The 26,897-nt window shown below is 42.1% G+C and overlaps 1 long non-coding RNA gene across 1 annotated transcript in view; it reads right to left on the bottom strand.

Moving 5' to 3' along the window:
- Positions 1-26,256, bottom strand: part of LOC135972724 (uncharacterized) — a 64,523-nt gene extending 38,267 nt beyond the window's left edge. The window contains exon 1 of the long non-coding RNA XR_010589207.1: positions 25,774-26,256. This is a non-coding gene — a long non-coding RNA (uncharacterized LOC135972724). The remainder of the gene's footprint in view (positions 1-25,773) is intronic.
- Between the last annotated feature and the right edge of the window lie 641 nt (positions 26,257-26,897).

The following is a 26,897-nucleotide window of genomic DNA, read 5'->3' as shown; positions in this document are numbered from 1 at the left end:
AGAGCACTTGGCAGTCAATTTATTGCGTCTTCACTAGACGCAATAAATCAACCCCCCGCTCGGTCGATCACTGGAGGTAAGTGTAGACATGCCCTAAGAGACAACAGCATCGTTTCTTGGCATAAACAGTCCTCTATAAACCCCATTATATTACTCTGAAAATTGGAGTGGCAAAGGAGAAAAACAAACTATCAGCCTTCTTGTAGGAATTTCTTGTTTTGGGTTATTTTCTGACATTTATAGCAGCAGTAAAGCCTTAGTATTCCTTTATCTGCCACAAAAAGGTTCCTCCAGTCCCAGGGATTCATCACCCCTGCAGGTAATTATCTGCTAGATAAAGGCTACTGAATTGACTCCTATTCCATAGCTATTGACCTAGGTGCTGTGTAGTGGTGTCAGACTTCTAACAATCCATGCCTTCATTTGAGCTCATTAGCTGGGTGATATTTTAAATGCCTATCTAGTCCTCAGCCGTTAACTACTAGTAAGCAGTGAATGGGGAGGAAAATGTACCCAGTGTATGGTGCTCTTCCGTTGCTGTGGTAACAGCTAAAAATGACTGTAGCTCACCAGCAAGTTAAAATGTACTTTGTTTTATTTTCCTCTTTTTGTAAGAGTATTCTAAACCAAACCCCCCCCCCCACACACACACACACAACTTACTGGAACGTACCAGTGGACTGTTAATGTGGCCACTGCTGCTGCTACTGCGAATTCCACAAACTGCCACAGCTCCATTACTTCTGAGGCGGATATGGAAGGCCAGGTTTTCAAAGGCCCAGTCTGCGTACCCCCCACATCCCTCATCACATTACCTGACCTGTTTTGCAATCAGACAGTTTCGCAGCTGTTAGGTGGAGTAGAGCGCATTCTTCTCTGGGATAGAGCTAACACCACTCTCCCCCCCACCCCCGCCAAAAAAAAACCCACCACACACACCACTTGCACATTTGAACTTGCTGTTTATTTTCCAGTCTAACTTCCTTATAAGGGCAACAAGTCCAATCACTAGACTCTGTAATGGCAGCAGTCTTCAATATCTGAAGAGTTGTTTTGTCAGAAAAAAGTCAAAATATTCAACTTATTTATAAAGCAAGGAAGATTGGATTTGATATTTCTGGCATTTTCAGGGTAAAAAGCAAGCAACCTACACATAAAGAACAGACATTTGTACTTCAAAAAAGGAACAAAACCCTAATTTTCTCCCTTTGCAGCTCAGGTTTAACTGTAAGGAGAAAGTGTTTTAAAGGCATACAAGACAGGCCCCTTTTCCCAGCCACCTGGGCTGGGTAAAGCTTTTCCCAGGTGCAGTGCCACCCACTGGGACTCAATCACATTGGTAGTAGCATCTGCACCTGTGGGTTGGGGTGGTAGAAGGTTGTGGTCCAGTGAGGTCTTCACAGCTTCTGCACCCCTGTGATCTCCTGACACCTGTAACTACTTCATGGATATCACACAGAAGAGGGACCAGGAGTGTCCCAGTACCTTATAGGTATGCGTTCCCCTGCTTGTAAGCTGGCTTTATCTGAAAGTCATTACAAGCTGTCTCATCTTGGCAGTGGGCAGTCTGGGCGAGGTGTGATTGTTAGTGGTGTAGTGAGTGGCTGGTACATGTTGTAGCACATAGTTTGGATTGAGTGCATATCAACTAAGTTACAGCCTAACTATTTTTGTAACCCTCATCCACCCACCCTCCTCTTTCCTCATCTATTGTTCATAGATCATTTGCTGTGTCATGTCTGTCATAAGACTATAAGCTCACCAGGACATTAGGGGCCCACCTCTGTGTTCTGCAGAGGGCCCACCATACTGTAGGCATTATAAATATTAATGATCTGGTGGTCTAGTTACTGGAGTGGGAACCTGGCCCTCTGACATTCCACCACAGGGCTCACACTGCCTCATACAATCACTTCTCTCCATGGGAGAGTTTCTGCTCCCATTTATACCAGTGTACATTACCATAGCCAAGATTCACAGGGCCTACAGAAAGACAACGTGGCCCTACAATGAATGAGCTCATGCTTTCTCCTGACCTTTTTCTTTTTCCTCCTCCACTCTCACGCCCACCAACACCCCATTCAACTCCAACACAGATTCCCCTTCCTCTACATATTCTACCACAGAGAAAGGCAAAAGACTTGCCAACCCAAGTCACCTGCATTAACCTTCACACACCTTCTGAAAGCCCAGGTAATTTGGAGGCAAGGAGCCACAGGTCAGACAAGGGGATTTTTCACTTCTCTTCCTTCTCCCAAAAGCCTAGGAGTGGTATATCTGCTGGGAACACGTTCCCTTGAGATGGGAGCTATATGCATGCTGAAGAGAAGCAAGTGTCCAGCCCTGGCAAAGCATTCTTCCATCCATCTTGCAGCCTCTGTCTTTGCTGGTCTCGTGTTAGTCTGTAGTGCTTCCTTCCCAGTCCTTCATGTACCTACAGCAGCAGCTCCAACAGAAGCACCAACCTCATGGCCCACTCCCAAGACTGGGTTCAGGACTACCATGGCCCAGTTGAAGCCTGCTGGTATATTCCATTGACTTTAAGTGGAGTTACTCCAAGTTTACACTAGCAAAACAGAGCAGAGTTTGGCCTATTTCCATCTCAGCTTCTCCATGCATAAAATAGGGGTTAACTGGTTTTACCTGCAGGAACTGCAACATAGCTAAGGAGTGTAAAGTGCATTGACAATGTCTGCTGAAATTTTTCAAAGGGAATTGGAAATCGCAGCCTGTAAATGTCAGACCATTGCTAAGTATCATTATTAGTTTTCGCCTACTCGAAAAAGGCCTTTGGTCAAAATGGCCTTGTCAGGACTGAATGTGACTAATGTCACATGCTTATTGATCCTTGCTAATAAAAATCATGACAATCCATACTACTACTATTTCTGAAGCAGGCCCATGCACACACATGAATTACTTAGGTGCTTTGCAACATAACACTTCCTAAAACATTACTGTTCTGGGGGCAGGCTGATATTCAAAGGAACAAGGGGAAACATTCAGAATATATGCAACATCTAACTCATCTTTCCTTGTTGTATTTAATCTGTTAATTTACCAGCAACCAATGTAAAGAATGCACAATGGGTGCACTATTCTCAGGATTACTCAAACCAGTGAGCAAAGGTGCTGCTGAGCTCTGAACGAGCTTTAAGTAGTACAGCTGCCTTGCTGGAAGCCCTACTGAAAGGGAATTGCAATAAATCTAGTGTCCCAGGTTATGTGGAAGACATCTCGCTGTTGCAAGGTCATCACGGGATAAGAAAAATATGTAGAATGTGCAAACTGTACAGTGGGACACATTTTCACACCACAACCATTATACTGGTCTTTCTAGAGAATGCACATGGTCAAGAGGGTGACAAGATCTTTAATCTAACTCCCTATGACTAGTGTGACAAAGAAGAGGCCTTCTCATTACTGATGACCTCTAGAGTCAAAACAGGAATTCACACATGGAAGACTTCCACCAGTGAAGTCCAGTCTTTCACACCTCTAGATTTATGTGTTCATACTGCCACCTGTTTGTAGCACTTGCATGTGTCCTATTAGATTGTAAGCTCATCAGGGCAGGGAACACGTGTCTACCTACATGTTCTGGAAGGCACCTAGGCTACCATGCGCACTCTACATTACCTCTACCCAACAGCAAGGCTAGTGTTATAGGGCTGAGAACAAGATTGCCATCTGGATGCATCAGAGCTTTGCTATGTAAGCAATTATCTAGAGTAGAGACTGAACTCCACAGGGTAGGAAATATGAGATGTGTATTATGAAAGTACCAAATTAGTCTATGCCACATTCAGAAATGATCTTCTCTAGAGGTTTCCTGTGTATTGAATACTGTGGAACTGAACTGCCAGGTTTTACTTCCCTAGGTAGTGAAATTCAATTGTCTATCACCTGACTGCTTCCTTTTAGGTCTAAACGGAGGGCAGTCTCAGCTCTCAAGCATGTCTGGGACCCAGACTGGAATGTACCCAGGATACTATTGAGGCCTATAGGCATGTGAAAGTGAACAGCAAAAAAAAAAAAACACACAGCTCTATCTTCTTTCCCAAAAGGGAGAAATCTGAGACATGGCTGTAACGGTCAGCCAGTCCAGCATCAAGAGATGGTTTCTTGGAGAGAGGGTAGACCTCTATGTTTAAGAATGGTCAGCATCCAGCCCTCAATAATGCATTGATAGTACAGCACAGCAAAATCATTTAGCAACCAAGGTGAGTGAGGGTAACAGACATGTGGTGCATCTTCTCTTCCTCCTCCTCACCTACGTAGATTCAGCCACAGTCGAGCCCTTAATGTCCAGCTTATTTCTGCTCCAGGTTATTAGCAATTTTAGGAGAGTGCATGAAATGCTGCAGAGATATTTGTGTAAAACAAGGACTATGACAGCAAAATAAATGTACCGGTATAGCTCAGACATGGCTACTTTGCAAGCTACCACAAACACAGGTAACAGGATTACAGAAGGGAAACAGTCTGTATACCAATCAGCCTAGATGAATCTTGGAACAGAAAACCGTGCACACAGGGCACCCTTAACTGCTTTGTGGGACTTCCATTTTATTTGGATGTAGAATGCTGTGCATACTCTAAAGGGAATATATGAAAGACAGTGATGAACCTTGGCTAAGGCTGCTAACATTCCAGACCAAAAGCAATTTTGAAAGGGTAACTTAGCTTTTTCCAAATATTTCCTCCCCCCCCCCAAACTACATTGACCTGGGATCAGGACAGGCAAGGCTCAATTCTGAACCAGCAACAAACAGAAGACCAGATAGCTTGTGACTCAACTGGGTTAGAAACATGAGCTTGAGACCACTGACTACTAGCTCAACAGCTCAAGGCTGTGGAAAAAAAAAAGCCATCAGTAAGGCCCCAATCCTGCAATCACTTCCACACAAGTATTTTTGTAGCCTTGAGTAGTGCCATTGAAGGCAAGAGACTACTGGGTCATGTAAGAATTTGTGGGATCAGGGACAACATTTGTAAACATTTCTAAAATAGTATTTCCCTTCCCCACCCCCATAAAATGTGTCATGTGTACAGCACACAGGATGGGGTGAGCTGTGTGCACTACAACCATCCCAAACCCATGCCAATAAAGCCTGTTCATCATGCCATTATGTGCTCTGCCTGCACAAAGGAAATAGCCTTTAAATAGGAAACAACACTAATCATAGGAAATACAAGCAAAATAGACTTCACTGGGAAACAGAAAGCTCTGTCCTAGTAACAAAAAGAAATGGACTTTCAGCCGGACTGATGAAAATAATCTTGCTCCCTTTTAATGTTTCTTTTGCCCTCAATTCTTAAAGTGGTACCGCAGCCTCCAGTAATGACTCAAGCTTGAGAAACGTGTAGAATGCATCATTGTGATATTAAGAAAAAAGGGCATCCCTTGTGGTAAAACAGCTCTACCAGGATGATTAGCTCAATGGCGCCACCTGCTGAGCAAAATGACAAGTCACTGAGTGCAGCAAAGTCAGACAGCGGTTCATTCATACAGCGTGTCTCATTTTACGGAGTCTGCATTGTTCGTTGTTGTAGCTCTGCTCCTAGTCCTGCTTTGCATAATATACTACAGTAATTAGATTGTCTTCCTTTGGTCAGCTTTTTCCTTTGCATAAGTGCAAAGAGGAAGAACACAAACTAGAAATGAAGGTGACTAAGTTGCCTAGAAGTTATTATTGGGGATTGAGGGGGAGCAAGGTTCTTTTGGATTTAGGAGGCTGTGTGTTGTCCATCTGCTTCTTCCTCAGATTACAATGGAGGGTTCAAGTGATCTATACATCATTATTTATTCATTATTAATATGGGCTCCTCTCAGTTTACTCAGGCTTCTGTCATCTTGTATTAGTACATGCCAGTGGCTCCAGGAATAGTCTCTCTTCCTTCACCACAGCTAATGCAGCCAAGTTCCAAGTGGAGGGAGACTGCAGTATGCACAAAGGCAGAAAGAGGAAGGGAAGCAGACAAAGCCCAGAGTTTCCCGTCAAGCTCAGAAAATTGAAAAGACTGCAGTCTGTGCTGAATAAAAGCTCTCTCTCCCTAGGCCAATGTTTCTGTTTTCATATCAGAAAAGCTCATCGCTCAAAACTCCATTCAGCTTCCAGAATGGGTAACAAACCTCCTTTCTAATCTTCAGGACAATTTTTAGATTCCAGGTCAGATTGGGGGGGAGGGGTGGCACGGAAGAGGGAGAATGACAAGCTAAATTCTGCCTTAAGTTGGGTGCGTGCATTGTCCCCAACGTGAAGGAAAGACTACAGAGCTTTATCCACCTTCATAGCGACACAGGAGCAGGTAAGAATGCCTTCCCATCCCAGCACTCTTCTGAGCACCAGAAAGGGCTCAGGTATCAATCCTTGCACATCACAAGGAGACATGGTGTGTTACTCATAGGGTGTGGTCAGCCCCCATACCATTTGCGCATATACTGCACTTTGTGGTACATTAGCAGAGTTGCATCCTGCTCCTTAATGTGTGCTCCCCTGGGACAGCAGGCTAGTTCAGGGACCCACTGCATGGTCATCATTGCTTTTCTCCCCACAGAACCTCCTCCTTATGAAGAAGAGTTTCAAAGCAGTACAGAGGAATTAGTCACTTTTTATTTTAAATGAAGATGGTCTATGGCCAAAATGTTCTGTGCTGCTTTGAAAATCCTAACCCAAGAAAGGAAGGGCAGGACTTTATACAAAATCAAATTATGTGTTTTCACAGTATGTACCAGAGGGGGAACAATACCCTCTGAATAAGCCTCTCTATTAAATAGTCTAATTCAGAATAACCTGAAGAGAAGCCCAAGGTCAAATGCAGCCCACAGTATTCAGACTCATTCTTATTTGGAGGTGCAGCTGGTGAAGATCTGGACTTGAAGTCTCTCATAATGGTCCCTTGATCCATAGACTCATCTAGTCTCATCTTCTGTACACCACAAGCCATAGAATTTCATCTAGTTACCCCTCCATTGAGCTCATAACTCAAACCCAAGTTGCTTCCATGTAGTCTTATTTTCAGATGAATAAAGAGAAGGAGTGAATTCCTGATCCAACTGAAGCCTAGGCTACCATGGCTAAATTCATCTCATCTAATTCTGTTACACCAGAGATTAGTTTAGTCCAGGACAAGATGTCCACCAAGGTTTAAAACCGCCCAATTACAAGTTCGGTCAATATAGTAATTGTTCTGATCCATTCTACTATGCATTAGTTGGATTTCCCAATACAACCCACATTCTCACTAGGAAAATGAAATCTGCTATTGATACCTGTGATGTCTTGATCTTTTGCCAATTGGTATGATGCGACATCCTGAAATCACATCACCAGAAAGGAAATTTTCCCTCATGGCATTTTAAATTTACATTTTTAATGTCTGCCCACTATTCTTCTAGAAGTGCATCAACAACATGAACAAGTCAGCTCTCTCCCCCACACCTGCAACCACACACACACAAAAATTGTGATACATGGAAACAATGGCCATTACGGTGGCTGCATTCCTTCCATGACACATTCATAGACAGTGGGGTGGATTTAAATCAGCAACCTGCTCTAATAACCATGTTTTTTTCTGAAACAAAGCCAGAGTAATCAATTTTTGTATGATGGAGGATGAATCACAGCGCTAGCAGGTCCTGTGGAATCTAGTGTGCTAACTAATGGTATTCAGTTAGATTGTATTGGAACATCCCAATCTTCTACTTGCCAAATTTCTGCAGTAGTACATCTCTAATCATAAACTCAGTGACAGAGGACAGGGTATATATGGGAATATTACATAGGTCAGAGGATAAGGGTGTTTTTGTAGATATTCTGAATTTTCTTTAGGGGATATTTACAGAAGACTTAAAAATGCAGTTGTTCCCTGCTGTTGGAAGCACATTCTTCTAATGAAGAAAGATGATGCAGGGCCTCTTCTATCCTGTCTTAGTTTTTTCCATCTCAAACATACACAGAACTGTGATATTTTGAAAACAAGTATTTTTTCTGGCACATCAACTGAAATACCCAATACAAAAGATGTTCCCTTCTATACAAATTTCATTGAGTAGTATTTACCTTCTGCCTACCCAGAATTCCCTTATTAATTTCCAGTGCAGAGGGTGGTGGTTTGTGATTCTTCTCCAAGTGACATTGCTAGCACAGATGCTCAAATTTAACTTTGCATGTGCAAATGTGTACACAACTGAATGTGAATTGTGCATGGATGAGACCAGTTAAACATGTCACCAGTTAAACATGTCACCACTAATCTCTATACAGAATAATAAGCAGTTTTCTTAGCTATTAAACCAGAATAACTATCATATTCCATACTAGATATGGCTGCATCAGGTCGGTGAATTCGACTTATGCCTTGTGCCAATTGCTCACTGAAGTGGAGCTGGGTTCCCTCCCAGTGTGCTCACATGTTCTAATGCATAATTTAAGTGGGGTTGTCCCTAGAGAGGTCATCTGAACATTTTCAAATTTAAAAAAATAAAAATAAGCTAAAGCTGTGTGTCAATTTTGCCAAAACTAGTTTGGCTTTCCTTATAAAAAACAGTTGTGGGGTAGGACACATTCCAAGAAAGTGGCTTTCATAACCTAATCGGGCTTCCCTAGTTGGTTGGTCTCCAGCTTGTAATCTCACAGAGATTACAGCCAGGGTACTCAGAAGCAGAAAGAAAAAGATCATCCATGATCACTGTTTTCATATTATTTTGAGCAGATTATGGAAAGGAATTCTCCCACCACCAGTTTTTTAAGGTCTTTATTTTTTGTTATACGGGCAGTCCTCTGACTTGAGACACAATTAGTTGCTTAAAATTGCGTCACAAGTCAAAATGTCATAACTCAGAACTGCAATCCACTCCCTTGCGGGAACGAGCGTCAAAGTCAAAGCCAATTGTTGTAATCAGGGTGTCAATTCAGAAACATCTTAAGTGCCACTCATCATAAAGTCGAGGACTGCCTGTAATTGTACACTGTATATGTGAATGTGATTAGAGTTAAACTTTGTTTACATTTAAGGCCTTGTTAATTGGCAAAATAATGGCAACATCAATGCCCTGAGTCTTCTTCTATTGGAAAGGTTTCACTACTGATAGTTCAGGTGACATTGTGGGGAGAGCCTCATGCAATCTTCCAAGATAACCTTTTTGCCTCTGGATGCTGGCACAAGGAATAAAATGTTCCCCTCCAAGGAATTTTAGCTGTGCATTTTGGTGAAATATGTGAGCTATTTGATGAGCAAAGTCATGGACGTTTCTGCATTTTTTAGCTCCTTTAACATTGGTTTTGAGGAAACCAAGAGGGAGAGAGAAAGCAAACGCATACAGTATTATTGCCTTGACAATATGAATCCAGACAAATGCTCTATCATCCATTTCCACAGCAATCATCCAGAAAAATCAAAGTACGAGTATCCATAGGTGATCCTGGTTGTGTTCAAAACACTTGACAAATATCAATTAAGTAATCCTTACAACACCCTATCAGGTGCTCAGTAAGTATTGGTACTTTTCCCACTTTTCAGATGGGGAATTGAGGCAAAGTATAACCGATATGGCAGAGGAATCAATATTAGAGCTTGGATTAGAAATCATAAGATTGTTATGCACTCCTGAAAATTAGACTCAACGTCTCAAGATTGGCACCTAAACTCTTTGGTGAGAATCTTTAGACTCTTGGACAATAATTATATTTATTGTTCTCAGCACTATACAAACACAGAAATCTAAATGGAGCCAAATTCAATGGAATTGCACCAGAGATAAATTTGGCCCATCGTCCCTGCTCACCTCCATACAAGTCTCAGACTCAAATAATGCAATTCAAATGTTTAGGTGCTAATCCAATTCTGAATCAAACCTCCAAACTTAAATGTACCTACCACTACTTTCTTACCATTGAGACTACATCATATTACCTTTGGAGTGTCAGAGTGCTGCGCCTGATCAGATAGCAGTTTAGTAGCCAAGGAGCATTCCTTTGACACTCATTCATGATTGAAAGAAGGAAGTCATTTGAAGAAAGTCAAACCAAAGCTATTAGAGGCCCTTAAAACAGCAAGTCAAGACTTTCTTTCTACTTTGTGTGCAAAGCCAGACCTACAGTATGTGCTGTTCAGATACATTCTGACACTTTATAAAAAGGAAGAATTACCCCTTAAATCTGATAAAGAATTTATCAGGCTGAGGAGCATGTACACACTAAATCTGCATTAAATCAGCAAAGCTCAGTCCAAGTAGAGAGAGCCAAATAGAGTTCTTGAGATAGCAAGAACCTTCATTTTCGTCTGGTAATAAGAAATCTGTTTAAATAGGACTCCCTTATAGAATAGTCCTACTGAATTTACTAGAGAATGGCTCTCTTTCAATAGGCAGTTTGAATCATCCTGGGAATTTGAGAGAATTTTAGAGGATGGTCCAAAAAAATTTGTAAGTTTTCTGAATGGCAAAACTCCCAGTGACTTCAATGGCCTTAGAATGTCACTCTAGGTTTTAAGAAAATTTCTTTAGAACCCTATTGATTCCATCCTTAGGAAATTCTATAGGCCTCCCCCATGAGTTCTATTACAAGTGATTTTAATAAAATGGATTAAAATTAAGATTTCAACATTATACTGGATAGGTAAAATTCACTTGTAGTGTGGAAGACAGAGCAAGGGTGTCAGCACCACTTAAACACATGGGGGGGGGGAGCAGTAGCAGCCACTTTGCCAGCTTACAAGTTGTACTAATCATCCTGCAGTCTGTCCAGAAGTTGGAAATATCACCCATCCCCTCTGTAGTTCAATTGCTTTGGCTTTATGTAGTAAGGGTACACAACGTCTTATTTGTATTAGTTGCCAATACCGTTTATTCAGAAGATTGCTTCTGATAGCTGTCAGAGTCCCGGAATTTTCAATTATAAATTACATCTACAAGCTTCCAGCGCATATGAAGTTAATCAATGCAAAGTAAAAGGGAACATGTTATCAGCCAAATTATTCTTTGCACATATATAGATGATAAAAAGCTACCAAGTCTCAAGGTTGCTAAAGATGGATTTCTCCCTTCAAGCCATTGCGTTTAGGGTTTGTTGGGGAGGAGAGGGTATGTACACATTCATGTTCTAAAGCAAGTCTATTTTATTTTGTTTGCCCCACGCTGAGCATGCGTATCTCTCTCTCAATGTGCTTGTTTGATTTTTAGCAAGTGTTGAGAAGTCAAAATATTGTGCAGATTTTCTCTGAATCAATAATTGACTTGCTCATTCATTTCTGCATTGCTAAAAGGACACTGGTTTTGTTTCACTGGAAAAAATAAACTGAAATGCCCAACTAACCCTCCAGATTGCTTCTTTGGCATGCCTGCAAAGTAAAGTATATAACAAAATTATTAACTTGACCAATGAGCAAGATGTTTCCTAATCTGCCTTCAACGCTGGTGACCTCATTTTGTCAGGTGCCAAAAGAGATTCCTGTTGGCAAGAGCAAGTTGTGGAGAGTTTGCAGGAAGTACTAGAATATAGAAAAAGACTCAGGTGTGTGGGAAATCAGATGTGCAGGGACCCCAGAAAGCTAGTTAAGGGTCCTGACCTTCCAAGCATCAGTGATAGGATGAGATGGAAGGGCAGCTTGCAATGGAGCTGAAACTTTAAAGCAAATAGGGAAGAAGCTTTCACACTTTTGGGGATGGTATCCCTGGAATGGAGATGCCTTCACAACAACAGCTACTACTGGGCATGTGCTGCAAGAACATGGGACCCCAGAAGTCTGTCGTTCCATGTACCTCTGCATGTGGTACATGTATCCAGCTGGCCCTACTCCAAACACCTGCACAGTGCTAGGAAGGAAGCACCAAGGCTATATGTCAGTGTTTAACTTTCAAAAATTACACGTATATAAGAAAAATGGGTTAAATTCCTTAAAGTCTCCTTTGAGTAATAGATACTCTTTTCCAGTGCTTTCACATCAGCTGAGCCCAGCATAATATACTCATTTTAAATATTTTCATGGTGTATCTCCACAATTTCCCAATTCACTAACCACAAAATTAACCAAAGGACTGTTGAGTGTTATTAGTCTATAGGCATCATTCCAGATGATTACTCATTTGGTTCAAACTGATGCTCAGCAAGGTGTAAGAAACAGTCAGTGGAACTACAGTATGCTAAAGAACAGAACTGCCAATTTTTATATTAATCCAATAGTGGGGACATCATACACGCCTCATTTCCTTTCTGTATTAAACACTAATCCTGTCCTCCAGGTTATACATTTCCCCCTCTCCTACCCAGTTAATTTTATGAACAAGATCCCAGTTTCATTCTCAGGAATGATGCTCATTCTCATAACAGGAAAATTGAGAGAGAAGCATGACTGGCTATGCATGAGCATTTGCCATTTGCACATGTAGCTGTTGTGCTTGTTCAGACGCATACCATGGAAGGTTGTGTGGACGTGCATATCTTAGTACTGGCAACACTGGCATCCACCCTTAAACCTAGCTTGTCGCCAGATTGCTGGGAGTTGGTGACACTTTGGTCTCATTCTTAAAAACACTGTCCCTGAAGTAGTAAACTGTTTGTCGCAGCAATACCCCATCTTTGTTCCCTGTTGTAATGCCATTTCCATTAAAGCTACTACTTTTGGAGGCTTTTTCTGTTCAAAACACTACAAAAATTGAGTTAAATTACCCTTATATTAAATTCTATAGGAATTTTTCATGCAGTGGTAGCTAGTCTATAGGCTTTTTTGGAACATCTAGCATTTAATGGAAAGTTATGTGCCTGCTATAGAGTTCTGTAGAATCGATCAAAACAGCTGTAGGAAGATTATACAATGTTTGAGTGTAAATTCTATAGCACTTTTTAAAGTTTCTATTGAGCTCTTTTAGTTTCAACATTAAATCCTAGAGTACTTTTCCAGATGTGGATACCAGAAATGATTAAACAGAATTCCTAGCTGAAGCCAACGGAGAACTCAGCTTTTAAAGAGTCAATACACTGGCCCAGTCCTCAAAAGGTACTTGGTGCTTCAATCCTATTGATTTCAATGAGAGTTAGGCACCTAAATACATTGTGGATCTGGAGCTGTGGCCCATGACTATTTATTTTTGGAGCACCAGCTTAAATAAGAGTACAGCTCTCTGGTTACAGCCCATAGTAGAAAACACTTTCCACTTTATACTCAGACTTCTAGTTGGAATTGGCTTCTATAATCACATTCTATTCATGTTTGATAGTAAATTGCTCTTTGTATAAGAAAATGAAATACAAATGGTCTGGCGGGTTAGCTAGACTTCCCCGCAGTGACATTACTTCATTTTTTGGAATTGATGAGCCTCAGCTATTAGCATACACAAATACATACACTTTACCAAAAATTACTATTTGAATGAAGTTGTCTAATTGCAATTAGACATGACAGAGTGAATTTGGTGTGATAACTTCCTTCCCCTTCAGGCTTGTGATTAACAGCTTGATTGGTCTGAATTAAGAAAAAAGACCCGACGGACTGTGCAGCAGTGAGCATTGAATAATCCCTTCACAGCTGCGTTAAAAGAACCACCTTGAAATCAATGGGATTTGAGGGTACCCCGTGTCAAATAGCAAGGTGCATATATGCTGCTTTCCCACATTGCATCCAGGGATGTTTCTACCTTGGAAGTACTAACATTCCTTTACCATCAACACTTCCAGGCACCAAGCCTGGTACTGTACATAGGCCACATCTGACAGGTCCTCTTCTCCATATTCAGGGCATTTAGCAACACAAATGGTTAATGCAGCCCCAGGCTAGGTAATAGAGTCAAGTGAATGCTGTGCACCTAAGAGGTACACTAGTCGGCACTACGTAATAATCTGCTGAAGTATCTTATTTTCATTATAAACCATGTGTTTGAGTGTTATTCTGGAGGTCCTGGCTCTTTCATTGGGTTCCCACATTAGGAAGTGAATTTTCCATTATAAAATAAACCAAAGTTGGGAGTATCAAACAGCTCCTGATCATTGTCCAACTTTTCAACCCAGAATGAAATTAATCCATTGATCAGGACTATGTATTTGAAGGGGGGTGGTGTGGAAATACCAGTATAGAATTTCAAAGCACTGTCATTTCTTTCCTTAGTACTCTGCTCAGTGAGAACAGGACCTTGATCAGTGTGTTACTAGCTCACTGTCGGGGCTGCCAAGAAATCTGGCAGGTCCTGGAGGAAGATTATTTTGACTGTCAGCTTTTCCCCCAAACATGGACTGTAAATATGATGGTTGTTTCAGACTGAAACAAATTGAGACCAGCGGTTTCACTGAAGACAGCTGTGCCCAGTGAGGTGCATTCCTCCACCAATACTATAGCTCCAGCTAGAATCTCATTGTCTATGATGTCTTTTAAGGTCATCAAATTATAGATGTTTATTGATTACACCATAAATATTTCAGGCCAGATTTACTTAAATGCTCCAGCTTCTTAGTGTAAAGCAGCCAGATCATACTGGTAAAACTGGCTGTACATCTGTAGAGATTCCTGTGCAAAATCCAGGAAGATGTAACTACAGTGGCAAATGAGGAGAACATGCAAAGGGAAAGCTTGGTGCACAGCAGCAGCTCTCTGCAGGATTGGGGCAATGGAGAAGTCAGGTGAGTGGTGGTGTACACACATATACAGACACATAGGGGTTGTCTGTAAGGATTGAGCCCAGGACCACCACATGTAAGAGCATAAGCCTCTACTGTTTGATCAATCTACCTAACTAGAAGGCAGTAGCAGACTCAAAGCTCTTTACCTGGTCCAGCCATGAGAGGGGGCGAATGTACCACACTCTGGCTGTATGGGTTACACACAGTATAAGTTTGTAGTGGAAGCAAGGATGACTAATCAAGTTCCCACAGTTCTGTGCTCAGCTTCAAGTTGCTCAGAAAGTCTCTCTGAGCAATTTAATTATCCCTGCCATTATACCCAGCCACTAAAAGATCAGTCTATCAAATTCCCAGGGGACAAGAAAACAAAGTCTCATGCAAAAAGAAGAACAGGAGGACTTGTGGCACCTTAGAGACTAACAAATTTATTAGAGCATAAGCTTTCGTGGACTACAGCCCACTTCTTCGGATGCATATAGAATGGAACATATATTGAGGAGATATATATACACACATACAGAGAGCATAAACAGGTGGGAGTTGTCTTACCACCTCTGAGAGGCCAATTAATTAAGAGAAAAAAAACTTTTGAAGTGATAATCAAGCTAGCCGAGTACAGACAGACAGTTAGATAACAAGTGTGAGAGATTCAATGTTTGTAATGGCTCAACCATTCCCAGTCCTTATTCAAACCGGAGTTGATTGTGTCTAGTTTGCATATCAATTCTAGCTCAGCAGTTTCTCGTTGGAGTCTGTTTTTGAAGTTTTTCTGTTGTAATATAGCCACCCGCAGGTCTGTCACTGAATGACCAGACAGGTTAAAGTGTTCTCCCACTGGTTTTTGAGTATTTTGATTCCTGATGTCAGATTTGTGTCCATTAATTCTTTTGCGTAGAGACTGTCCGGTTTGGTCAATGTACATGGCAGAGGGGCATTGCTGGCACATGATGGCATATATCACATTGGTAGATGTGCAGGTGAACGAGCCCCTGATGGTATGGCTGATGTGATTAGGTCCTATGATGATGTCACTGGAATAGATATGTGGACAGAGTTGACATCGGGGTTTGTTACAAGGATAGGTTCCTGGGTTAGTGGTTTTGTTCAGTGATGTGTGGTTGCTGGTGAGTATTTGCTTTAGGTTGGGGGGTTGTCTGTAAGCGAGGACAGGTCTGTCTCCCAAGATCTGTGAGAGTAAAGGATCATCTTTCAGGATAGGTTGTAGATCTCTGATGATGCGCTGGAGAGGTTTTAGTTGGGGGCTGAAGGTGACAGCTAGTGGTGTTCTGTTATTTTCTTTGTTGGGCCTGTCTTGTAGGAGGTGACTTCTGGGTACTCGTCTGGCTCTGTCAATCTGTTTTTTCACTTCAGCAGGTGGGTATTGTAGTTTTAAGAATGCTTGATAGAGATCTTGTAGGTGCTTGTCTCTATCCGAGGGATTGGAGCAAATGCGGTTATATCTTAGAGCTTGGCTGTAGACAATGGATCGTGTGGTGTGTCCTGGATGGAAGCTGGAGGCATGTAGGTAAGTGTAGCGGTCAGTAGGTTTCCGGTATAGGGTGGTATTTATGTGACCATCGCTTATTAGCACAGTAGTGTCCAGGAAATGGACCGCTTGTGTGGATTGATCTAGGCTGAGGTTGATGGTGGGATGGAAATTATTGAAATCATGGTGAAATTCCTCAAGGGCTTCTTTTCCATGGGTCCAGATGATGACATAATTTCAATAATTTCCATCCCACCATCAACCTCAGCCTAGATCAATCCACACAAGCGGTCCATTTCCTGGACACTACTGTGCTAATAAGCGATGGTCACATAAATACCACCCTATACCGGAAACCTACTGACCGCTACACTTACCTACATGCCTCCAGCTTCCATCCAGGACACACCACACGATCCATTGTCTACAGCCAAGCTCTAAGATATAACCGCATTTGCTCCAATCCCTCGGATAGAGACAAGCACCTACAAGATCTCTATCAAGCATTCTTAAAACTACAATACCCACCTGCTGAAGTGAAAAAACAGATTGACAGAGCCAGACGAGTACCCAGAAGTCACCTCCTACAAGACAGGCCCAACAAAGAAAATAACAGAACACCACTAGCTGTCACCTTCAGCCCCCAACTAAAACCTCTCCAGCGCATCATCAGAGATCTACAACCTATCCTGAAAGATGATCCTTTACTCTCACAGATCTTGGGAGACAGACCTGTCCTCGCTTACAGACAACCCCCCAACCTAAAGCAAATACTCACCAGCAACCACACATCACTGAACAAAACCACTAACCCAGGAACCTATCCTTGTAACAAACCCCGATGTCAACTCTGTCCACATATCTATTCCAGTGACATCATCATAGGACCTAATCACATCAGCCATACCATCAGGGGCTCGTTCACCTGCACATCTACCAATGTGATATATGCCATCATGTGCCAGCAATGCCCCTCTGCCATGTACATTGGCCAAACCGGACAGTCTCTACGCAAAAGAATTAATGGACACAAATCTGACATCAGGAATCAAAATACTCAAAAACCAGTGGGAGAACACTTTAACCTGTCTGGTCATTCAGTGACAGACCTGCAGGTGGCTATATTACAACAGAAAAACTTCAAAAACAGACTCCAACGAGAAACTGCTGAGCTAGAATTGATATGCAAACTAGACACAATCAACTCCGGTTTGAATAAGGACTGGGAATGGTTGAGCCATTACAAACATTGAATCTCTCACACTTGTTATCTAACTGTCTGTCTGTACTCGGCTAGCTTGATTATCACTTCAAAAGTTTTTTTTCTCTTAATTAATTGGCCTCTCAGAGGTGGTAAGACAACTCCCACCTGTTTATGCTCTCTGTATGTGTGTATATATATATCTCCTCAATATATGTTCCATTCTATATGCATCCGAAGAAGTGGGCTGTAGTCCACGAAAGCTTATGCTCTAATAAATTTGTTAGTCTCTAAGGTGCCACAAGTCCTCCTGTTCTTCTTTTTGCGGATACAGACTAACACGGCTGCTACTCCAAAAGTCTCATGCAATATTTAGGACAGAAATATCTAATTAAGACATCCATACAAAAAAATCTACTTAGCAAACCTAAGAAACCAATTGAAGCCTTTAGTTTTTTCTTCTTTTAAATCAACGTATGATCTTTCCTAGATATAGGGCAATTGTTATATGGGTATTGGGATGCTCCTCTCACTTGTACAGGCTATACACTGGTGTAATTCAATTGACTAATTGTTATTCCTGATTTACAGTAAAGTAAATCTGACCTTTCTACTGGAATATTTAAGCACCTCATACTAATATAGTTACCCTTACCCTGTGAGGTAGAAAAAGTGACATTATGCTATCTTACAGATGGGGGACTGAGGCACAGTGCAACTCCCTTTGTCTCTCACAAGGTCACAAAGGAAGTATGAATTCTCTGCTCTGCCACACATAAGGGGGGTCTCCTGAGTCCCAGGCTAGAATCCTGACCATCCTCCCACTGGTGTAACAGAGGAAAAATCAGGCCTATATTCCGAACAAAGTTGGCATTAGTATGAACTAAAAATGAAGCTAGAGATGCATGTATTATGCACTATAGTAAGCAATCAGCAAAGTTCTCCAGTTAATAATGTTTTGTGATTGAATAGTAAGTACTTTCTAACAGTGTCCATCTAAAGAAGAAATTGATAATCAGCTTAGATACAATTCTGAGAATGAGCCGCCTCCTTATTTAGATTAATAAAAATTGCCTGTGTGAAATTCTAGGAGCTATTACAATCATGATAGACAATCACCCAAAACCACATCAAAATAAAATGCTATCCTTCAATTTATAACCCACCCTAGCCAATTAATCCCCCTTATTCTTCACCAGGGAAGATCTGATTAAAGACAGAACTTTCAGCATTACTCTGCAGTCAACAAATCTGTGCTCTGTCAGGCCTTCTCACTAACCACCACACACACGGCTTCAAGTATCCTCCCATTCCATTCCAGCCACAAGCATATAAGGCCTTGGCTACACTCGGGACTTCCCAGCGCTGCCGCGAGAGAGCTCTCGCAGCGCTGTATGTACTCCACCTCTCCGAGGGGAATAGCTTGCAGCGCTGCAAGCTCTGATTACACTGGCGCTTTACAGCGCTGTACTCGCTGTGCTCGGGGGGGGGGGCGTTTTCACACCCCTGAGCGCAGCAAGTTGCAGCACTGTACAGCGCCAGTCAGGGCCAGCTCTAGGCACCAGCAAAGCAAGCAGTTGCTTGGGGCGGCAGATTTGCAAGGGGCGCAAGAATCCAGCATGGGAGCTGAGAACCAACAGGGAGCCCTGGGAGCTGTAGTTCCTTGGTTAGCTCCCTGCCTATAGAGCCAGCCCAGGAGCAGGGAAAGAACTACATTTCCCAGCATTCCCTTGGCCACTAGCAACAGGAAAGGGTGGGGGAAGGAATATGGTACTGAAATCTGCAGCTTGCTGTGAATGGTAGGAACAGAGCCAGCTCTAGGTTTTTTGCCGACCCTCCCCCCCCCCCCCCCCCGCACCCCTGTATTGCCCCAGCCCTGGACTCTCCCCCGCCCACACCCCCTGCTGCCCCAGCTCTGGCCCCCACCTGCACCGCCTTACTGCCCCAGCCCTGGGCTCTTCTCCCCCCCCCCCCCGCACCCCAGCTCTGGCCCCCACCTGCACTCCCCTGCTGCCCTAGTCCTGGGCTCTTCCCCACCCCCCCGCACCCCCTGCCTCCCCAGTCCTGTGCTCTTTCCAGATGTAGCTAATATTCAGAAAGGGAATCTAGCATCTCCCTTCCAGATTTGAACACCCTCAAAATTCAGGAGTGCTCAAGCTCAATTTGGGCAGCTGTTACTTCATTTCCCCCAAATCAAATATACTGATCCGCTGTAACTTGCTGTAGAAAAAGTAGAATAAATTGAGCAAGAAATGCTTCCCAAAGGTTATTAGAACTGGAATTGCTATTTTCATCAGCCATTGCTTTTTTTTTTTTTTTTTTTTTTTTTTTTTTTTTTAAGGTTTTAGATTTAAGTTTTAGTTTTATTTGTTTAAAAGGAAGACCGTGATAGTGCATTCCCCATAGAAACAAAGAATGGAACAAAAGAATAAAGGCAACTCAACTTTTCCTCATTTATGTAGGACAGTCTTATAATATGCATCCAGATATCCTCCAGTCACACAAGCTGAAAATTGTTCCACTTTACTGCAGTTCTGTAACCATATGGGAACCAATCCTGTCTGTGGTCTGTGCACATCCAAAATTCCTGCTGAATGACCCGCCCTGGGAGTGAGTTACCAGTGACCCAGGGCTGGGGCAGCAGGAGGGTGCAGTTGGGGGAAGGGAGAGAGCCCAGGGCTGGGATGGGGGGCAGCCAAAAATTTTTTTTGCTTGGGGCAGCAAAAAACCTAGAGCCAGCCCTGGCGCCAGTGTAGCCAAGGCCTAAGAGTAAGCAGCTCCCTTCACCAAAACAGCCACAGTAATATATGAAGATCATAAGGTCTAAAGTTTTCACCACTAAAATCATTTAGGGCTTTAGAAGTCAAAGCTAGCTTCTTAAACTGCACTATTTGGAAGCTGATGCCGATCACAGGTATAATAGGCCTTATGTTAGAGACCCTATTTAACATGACATTCTACAACAAATGGTCCTCAGGAATGGCTCATTACTGAGAATCATCTCTTCGAGCTAATTGATGCTTATTAAAAAGGACCATATATGAAACTATTCTATCTAAAATCGCATATGATTTCTCTCCAAAAATAATTCCGCCTCAAGCAGATATTAAGCACAGAAAATTTCAGCCCAAACAGTTAAAACTTGGCAAAGTTATAAGCAACTGAAAACAGCATCTTACAAAATGGGAAGACTAATAATAAAGGTAGGTAGTAAAGATTTTTTTTTGATAAACCATTTCCCCTACTACACATACACACAACAAGATACCGATTCATCCAAACCAAAATTGTTTTTGAAACTGGGTCAGTTTTGACAAATCTCTTGACCCAAGAAATCTTTGGGAAAAAGTTTCAAAATTATCAAAGTGTCCCATTTTGACATTTTTTGAATTGGAAAATTGAGCTGAAGTGACTTTTCATTTTGAAATGGACGTAAACTTAGAATTAAAATATTTAAAAAAGAATAAAGGAAAAATATTTCCATTGACCTGATCCAATAAAAAACAAAAAAAACAGATTCAGGTCATGAAAGTTTTTCAGATTTTTATTTTTCATTCTAATTTGAGAAGGTTTTTTTTTGTTTTTTTAATATCTCAAAAATCAGATTGGGGTGGGGTATGGGAAAACTGTTTCCCACCGAGCTCTACTTAAAAATAGATTGTGGCACATGCCTTGGCTATGATATTTACTGCCTCCTTTCTTAGTAGGGAACTAATAGATAATCGTCAATAATTCATTCCTGGATTTTCTAAATCTTTATTCAATGCTAAAGATTCAGATGTGCCTATTATAAAGACGGGCATTGAAGGCTGGATCCAAAGCTCATTGAAGTTAATGGAAAGCCTCCCGCTGGCTTTGAACACCACCCTTTGGGTACACTTCATCCATAGTGTGGAGGTCTGACCTGAGGCCCTCCATAACACTTGTCCCTTACATTGTTACTGTGCAGTGGGATCACCTCACTGGGTGAAATCCTAGACCCACTGAAGGGGATGAGTTTTACCAGGAGCCAGCTTGCGTGCATAGGAAGGCCTCTGCCCACCTTTGCACCTGGAGAAGAATAGGCTTAGAAAGGTTGGTATGTACAGGGATTTTTGGGCTGACCTGGCAATTATGGCTCTCCTATGTAGATCCAGAGGGTCCTGTAGAGACCAGTCTTAAAGGTGCACAGGACCCTCTGATGCTTTTTACAGATTCAGACTAACACGGCTACCCCTCTGATATGTAGATCCAGTGTCCTTAACGCCTGCATAGGGGTTATAGAACAGCAACAGCTATTGATCCATTGCCCATGGTGGTATAACAAATGGAGAAGTATGAGCTGCAGCCCCATTGCATGGCCATGCAATGGGAGGGGCTACATGCCTGTTTAAGTGCACTTTTCCCCTCAAGATACCTGTAGATTTATCTGTGACCAGTTAAACTATGCTAGGAGTCACTTCTATAGGAAACTTTAATTTCAAGGTTTGATAAACATGGAGTTTCAGGCATCAAAATGTATCAACTTGAATGCATCATACTCCTCTTCCAACATGATGTTTGCCACTCGGCCAAAGTAAATAAACCCCCACTGGCTGTAAGAATCAGTTATTGGAGCTCTTCCAATTATTCTATCAAAAAATTCCCAAAATGTTAGAATGACTTCTGAAAGTTAACAGCCAGAAAGACCACATATTGGGAGAGAAGAATTGCTTGGGGGATGATAGAGTCATCCTCCTCCCCCCCCCAAAAAAGGCAACAAAGGGTACATCTTCACTACCTGCCGTATCAGCGGGTAGCAATCGATTTATCCGGGATCAATAGATCGCGGCTCGTTAAGACATCTCGTTAAGATGCGATCTATTGATCCCTGAACACGCTCACAGTCGACTCCGGAACGCCACCAGAGCAAGCGGCGGTAGCAGAGTTGACGGGGGAGCCGTGGCCGTCGATCCCGCGCCGTGTGGACGCCAGGTAATTCGATCCAAGATACTTCGACTTCAGCTATGCTAATAGCGTAGCTGAAGGTGCGTATCTTGGATCGATTTAGTCTCCCCGCCCAGTGTAGACCAGCCCAAAGATAAGCTTTGAAGAAATGCACTTCTCAAAAGGTCCTCTGCCTAGTACTAAAAGCAGGAATGGAGCTTTTGAAGTATGAATCAGTATTTATCAGAACTATTATCTTGCTTTCTTTTTTAAATTAATTTCCTTTTGACTGACTATTCTGAAATGAAAATAATGCGTTATTTCCCAACTAGTTGTGAGTTACATGACTACACACGAAGTTTGTTTTAATTGTTGCTTAAGAGTAATTTTCTTAAAGGCTTTTTTAAAATAAAAACACAAGTGTTCAATGTCCAGATAAACAGGATCCCCGCAGCTTACAAAAAGGAAAATATGGCATGTGTATTCTGTTTAGCTTAGCATGCACATTGGTGTTGGTGAAAGTTCATGGGGCCAGACACTGAGCTGGTGTAAATGATCATAGCTCTGTTGACTTCAAAGCGCAATGACAATTCACACCAGCTCAGAATCTGCTTCCATGTATTTTGTTGTAAGAATCTCATCCAATATTTCGTTTGGCAGGTTTGTCACATCAAAGCACTGGTTAGTTCCAGATGCCGGTTTTGGATTCTACAGAGTTTGCCTTCATTAGTTATTATAAAATAAATCATATTAGAGGGCTGGTCCAGCTCCCTTGTATTGGGACTATCCAGTCCCAGCTGCCCCATCCCCACCCCTCAGGTCCTTCCAGTAAAAGAGGACTTTTCCCAGATGGAGATCTCCTCTGTGCTGATCTCACCCCTGTAGCCAAGGACTTCTACAAAGTTAAAAGACTAATACTTTTAATAAAAGGTCAATCCTTATCCCATAGTCACATTGGTTTCCTTCACCGTGGGCTATATTTTCATCCTTGCCTGAAGCCCAAGTGGCCCTGTGTAGCTGCTAGGGGAATTTACTGAAACAGGAGGAGAAAGGAAACCTTCTCCCCTGAGCCACAGAGCTGAAGGAGCAGAACCACTCCATGAGCTGCTACTGCACCACACTGAGCAGCATCTGTGCCCCCATTCCATGTAGGATAATGGCTGGTGGACCCACATAGCAGAAGATCCACTGGCTTCACCCTGCTTTTCATCCAGTCCACCCATGCCATGCTGTCTCCTTAACCTTACTGAGTGAAGACTTGGAAGGAGCAACCATGTAATGATTCTTTATGGCATAACTAGATGGGTCCCAGAAATCTTATTTCCCTGTGCAGCTAAAACACCATAGTCCTGCTACATCTGGATTCCTCTGGGACCAAGTTGGTGGGGGCAGGATTTTACACACTGTGCACATGTTTTTGTCTGGGGGAGAGGGGGCATGCATGTGTACTGGGGCAGATGAAGAAACAGATTGTCCAATGAGCCTAGTAACATTTTTATTCCCACTTTACACAGGGGTATGTGACTACACAAGGCAGTGGAAAATCAGGCCTCTGTATTTTAATTCAAGGCATAATCAAAATGAATTGCTTGGCACTTAGGTAGAACAAAAGATAAAGGTGATTAATGGCGGAGTGGACATATATCAGGGTTGAGAGTGTGCTGTTAGAATAATGAACAGCATTGTATACACTGGCTATACTGCCCTTTAAGCACAAGACCATATTTCCTTCTTGAGATTAGTTACCTTTCCAAGCAACACCTCTTCATTTTCTGACATGAGTGAAGGAAGGATTATGAAGAAAATCCCATAAAGTCATGTAAATGTAATTACATGCAGGCTAATATGATTTCAACAGTCAACTATCAGGTAAGTTTCACAACCTGTAATAATGTTCCCTTTCCCATATTAAAAAATGAAAAGTGAGTTATTCTCCAAGAGTGGTATTGTTGTTCTGTGGTCGGGATCCCCTTTCACTGAGGCCACAAGATGAAACTGATAGATCTGTATAGGTGTTTACACACACATGCAGGCCAGTGACACTTATGTTATAAGAAATGTGATTTTGCAAAGAAAACCTCTACAAATTGTATTATTTGTTATCACAGTTTGCTGCCTTCTGATCCAGAAAAGCCAACTCCTTGCACATATAAAAAGTTTTCTAAAATTCCATTTAGATTCCTATTCCATGAAGCATTCAAGTTATAGTGGTCATAAACGCACACGGAGTAGGTTATTTTGTTCTCGTACTGGATTGTTATCACTTGTGCCTTTACACTGAGTGCTCGGAGACAGGGAGCTGTTACATTGTCAGCATCAACTGCCTAGCGCTGTGTCCATTCATGGTGCTATGCAGTATGAATGATGAAGAATAGTTGATCAATTTTCCACAAATACCTCTTGAAGTTTGATATTGCAAATTAAGAGCTGATCATCTATTTTATGTTTTGCTTGTTGGTTTATTTTAAAAATAATCCCATTAGAAGAGCTGTTGAGTAACAGCTCAGCTCTTATTTGCTGTATGAAAGCAGCAGTTCAAACGCAGTGCAATATTTCCAGATGGACCTTGTAAAAGACATTATGATCATTGCTGCTCAAAGTTAAATTTACATCAAATCAACTGGGCTACAATGCAAGTCACTGTTAGGCTTCTGACGCCGATGGAATCCAAGACTGATTCTGGATTCCTCCCCATTTAATTAACTGCATTATATGACAAAAACAGTTTTTAATGTTGAATTTCCATAGAAATGCCAATGCTGTATAATTTGTCTCCAATGATATTTTGAAAAAAATACAATTTTCTTAATTAGTAAATGTGATTAATAAAGCAGTGCTACTCAAGCCATTATCTCTATAAATTAGCCTTGGCAACATTGCAATGTTTTATGAAAAAAATACTCCAAGGATTTTGCTTAGCGATCACACTGCTCCCTGAAGTAAATGACTAAGGCCAACAGACATGCATCCACAAACACACTCTTATCCTCCCTTGAGCATCTGATGAGTCTTCATCATAATGCAGGTCAGAGGAGCTTTCTTCCTCCTCTGTGCGGCATTGCTAATCAGCCCTCCAATTACTCCCTTGATTGAGACTTAATGAGCACAATCTTTCTCAGTTAGAGACCTCTGGCTCAGTGAGGGCTACAAGTTAAAAAAAAAAAAAAACAAGGAGCCCTGTTTTTAGCAAATTCTCAGAGTAAATTTCCCACATTGCTGGCATAGCATCAAGTGGGCAGAGGATGGTGGGAATGGGCAGATCTCTGGAGCAGTAAGTTATATTTGTGACTCAGTATTTCCAAATGCCAGTAAGTTTCCAAGATCCATAACTGAATTCTACATGGCACTACAGACTCTTCCTGCATAGTTTTTAAAGGAGCAATTGTTTGGTGCTCAGTTAATAATTACAGTATTCTCTTTGGACTGAGGATGAGTCAGTTAAAGTAGTTTTAGGAGAGAAGAGAAAACTATCTACCAAGCCTCTAAAGTACAGCTTCCCTTAATAATAAAAGAACTGAAAGATCTCTCAAACAGGAATTCAGCCTGTCAAGAGATGCTCCACTCACCACTGGTCTGGCACGGAACTTCCTCTTGCTCACCCTGGGGAGTGGCTCTCAAGGCGGATACCCCTGACCATGGTTTGAATGCCATCATTCTGTCTCTCATAGGACTACAGCTCCTCTGTCTCCAGGACCCACAGTGTCTCCTTCATGACTTAAGCTTCCAGATGGACCTTGTAAAAGACAGCCTTTCCCCTTCCAGGATACAATCCATCAGCAGTCTGCCCATTACTGCCTCATTTCTAGGCCACCAGGCTGGTAGGGGAACCCAGGCCTGCCCTCTATTCTGGGTTCCACTCCAGAGACCTCAGCTCAGCAGTTCTGGGCTTCCTCTCTCTGCTCCTACTCTCTGGTGCTGCCTTCTCTCTCTGTCTCTGAGTGTACCAGCGCCAAGAACCCTTCTCCCTCTTTCCAGAGGATGACTACCACCTACCTGCCTGTAACCTTTCCCAGCAGCCCGCACCACTCCCTCAAGAAATGACTGGTCTTTCCCAACAACCAACCACTCTGTGGTCTGCTACTTAGCTTTATAGGCCCTGCCTGTTTCTGCACAGGTGAGTCTGTTCCTAATCGATCTCCTACATCCTGGCTCCTGCTTCAGGTGCAGCCTGTGGAGTTAATTGGCCTACCCAGCCTCCTTAACTTCACTCAGTCCTGTGTGGGGTCAGAATATGTTTATAGGCAGTGGCTTGTACATCAGATCATACAGTGAGATACAAGTATATGACCCCAAATAAGCATTGGAGGGTGAGATCTCTTAAGAAGATTGCCACTTTTGTTTTTATTTAGCTGTCCTTTGTTTCCTTAAAATGTATGTGGTTATCCTAATCCATGAATGACTCTCAAACAAGTCCATTCTGTTCTGCTGCCTGGCTTCAGTTCTAAGAGGCTCACCACGTACAAACCAAGACAGCTGGAAATTATTAAAATGTCATGTTTCAAGCTGACTAACTGCCTACTTGTCTACTTATTAGAAAGGAGATGATAGAGCAAAATTACTGACATTTCAATACTCAGTCCTCTGTCAAGAGGTTTCTAAGACAGACTGGAAGAAACTACTGCATGGGTTAGAGACTTTAATTTTCATTCAATAAAAACAATTTCCTTTCTAAAGTGAAGAATTCCTAGTT

The sequence above is a fragment of the Chrysemys picta genome, chromosome 7 (assembly GCF_011386835.1).
Source record: "Chrysemys picta bellii isolate R12L10 chromosome 7, ASM1138683v2, whole genome shotgun sequence".
Taxonomy (NCBI): Eukaryota; Metazoa; Chordata; order Testudines; family Emydidae; genus Chrysemys; species Chrysemys picta.
Note: the sequence above shows the minus strand (reverse complement) of the source record. Positions and strands in the feature narration are given on the sequence as shown.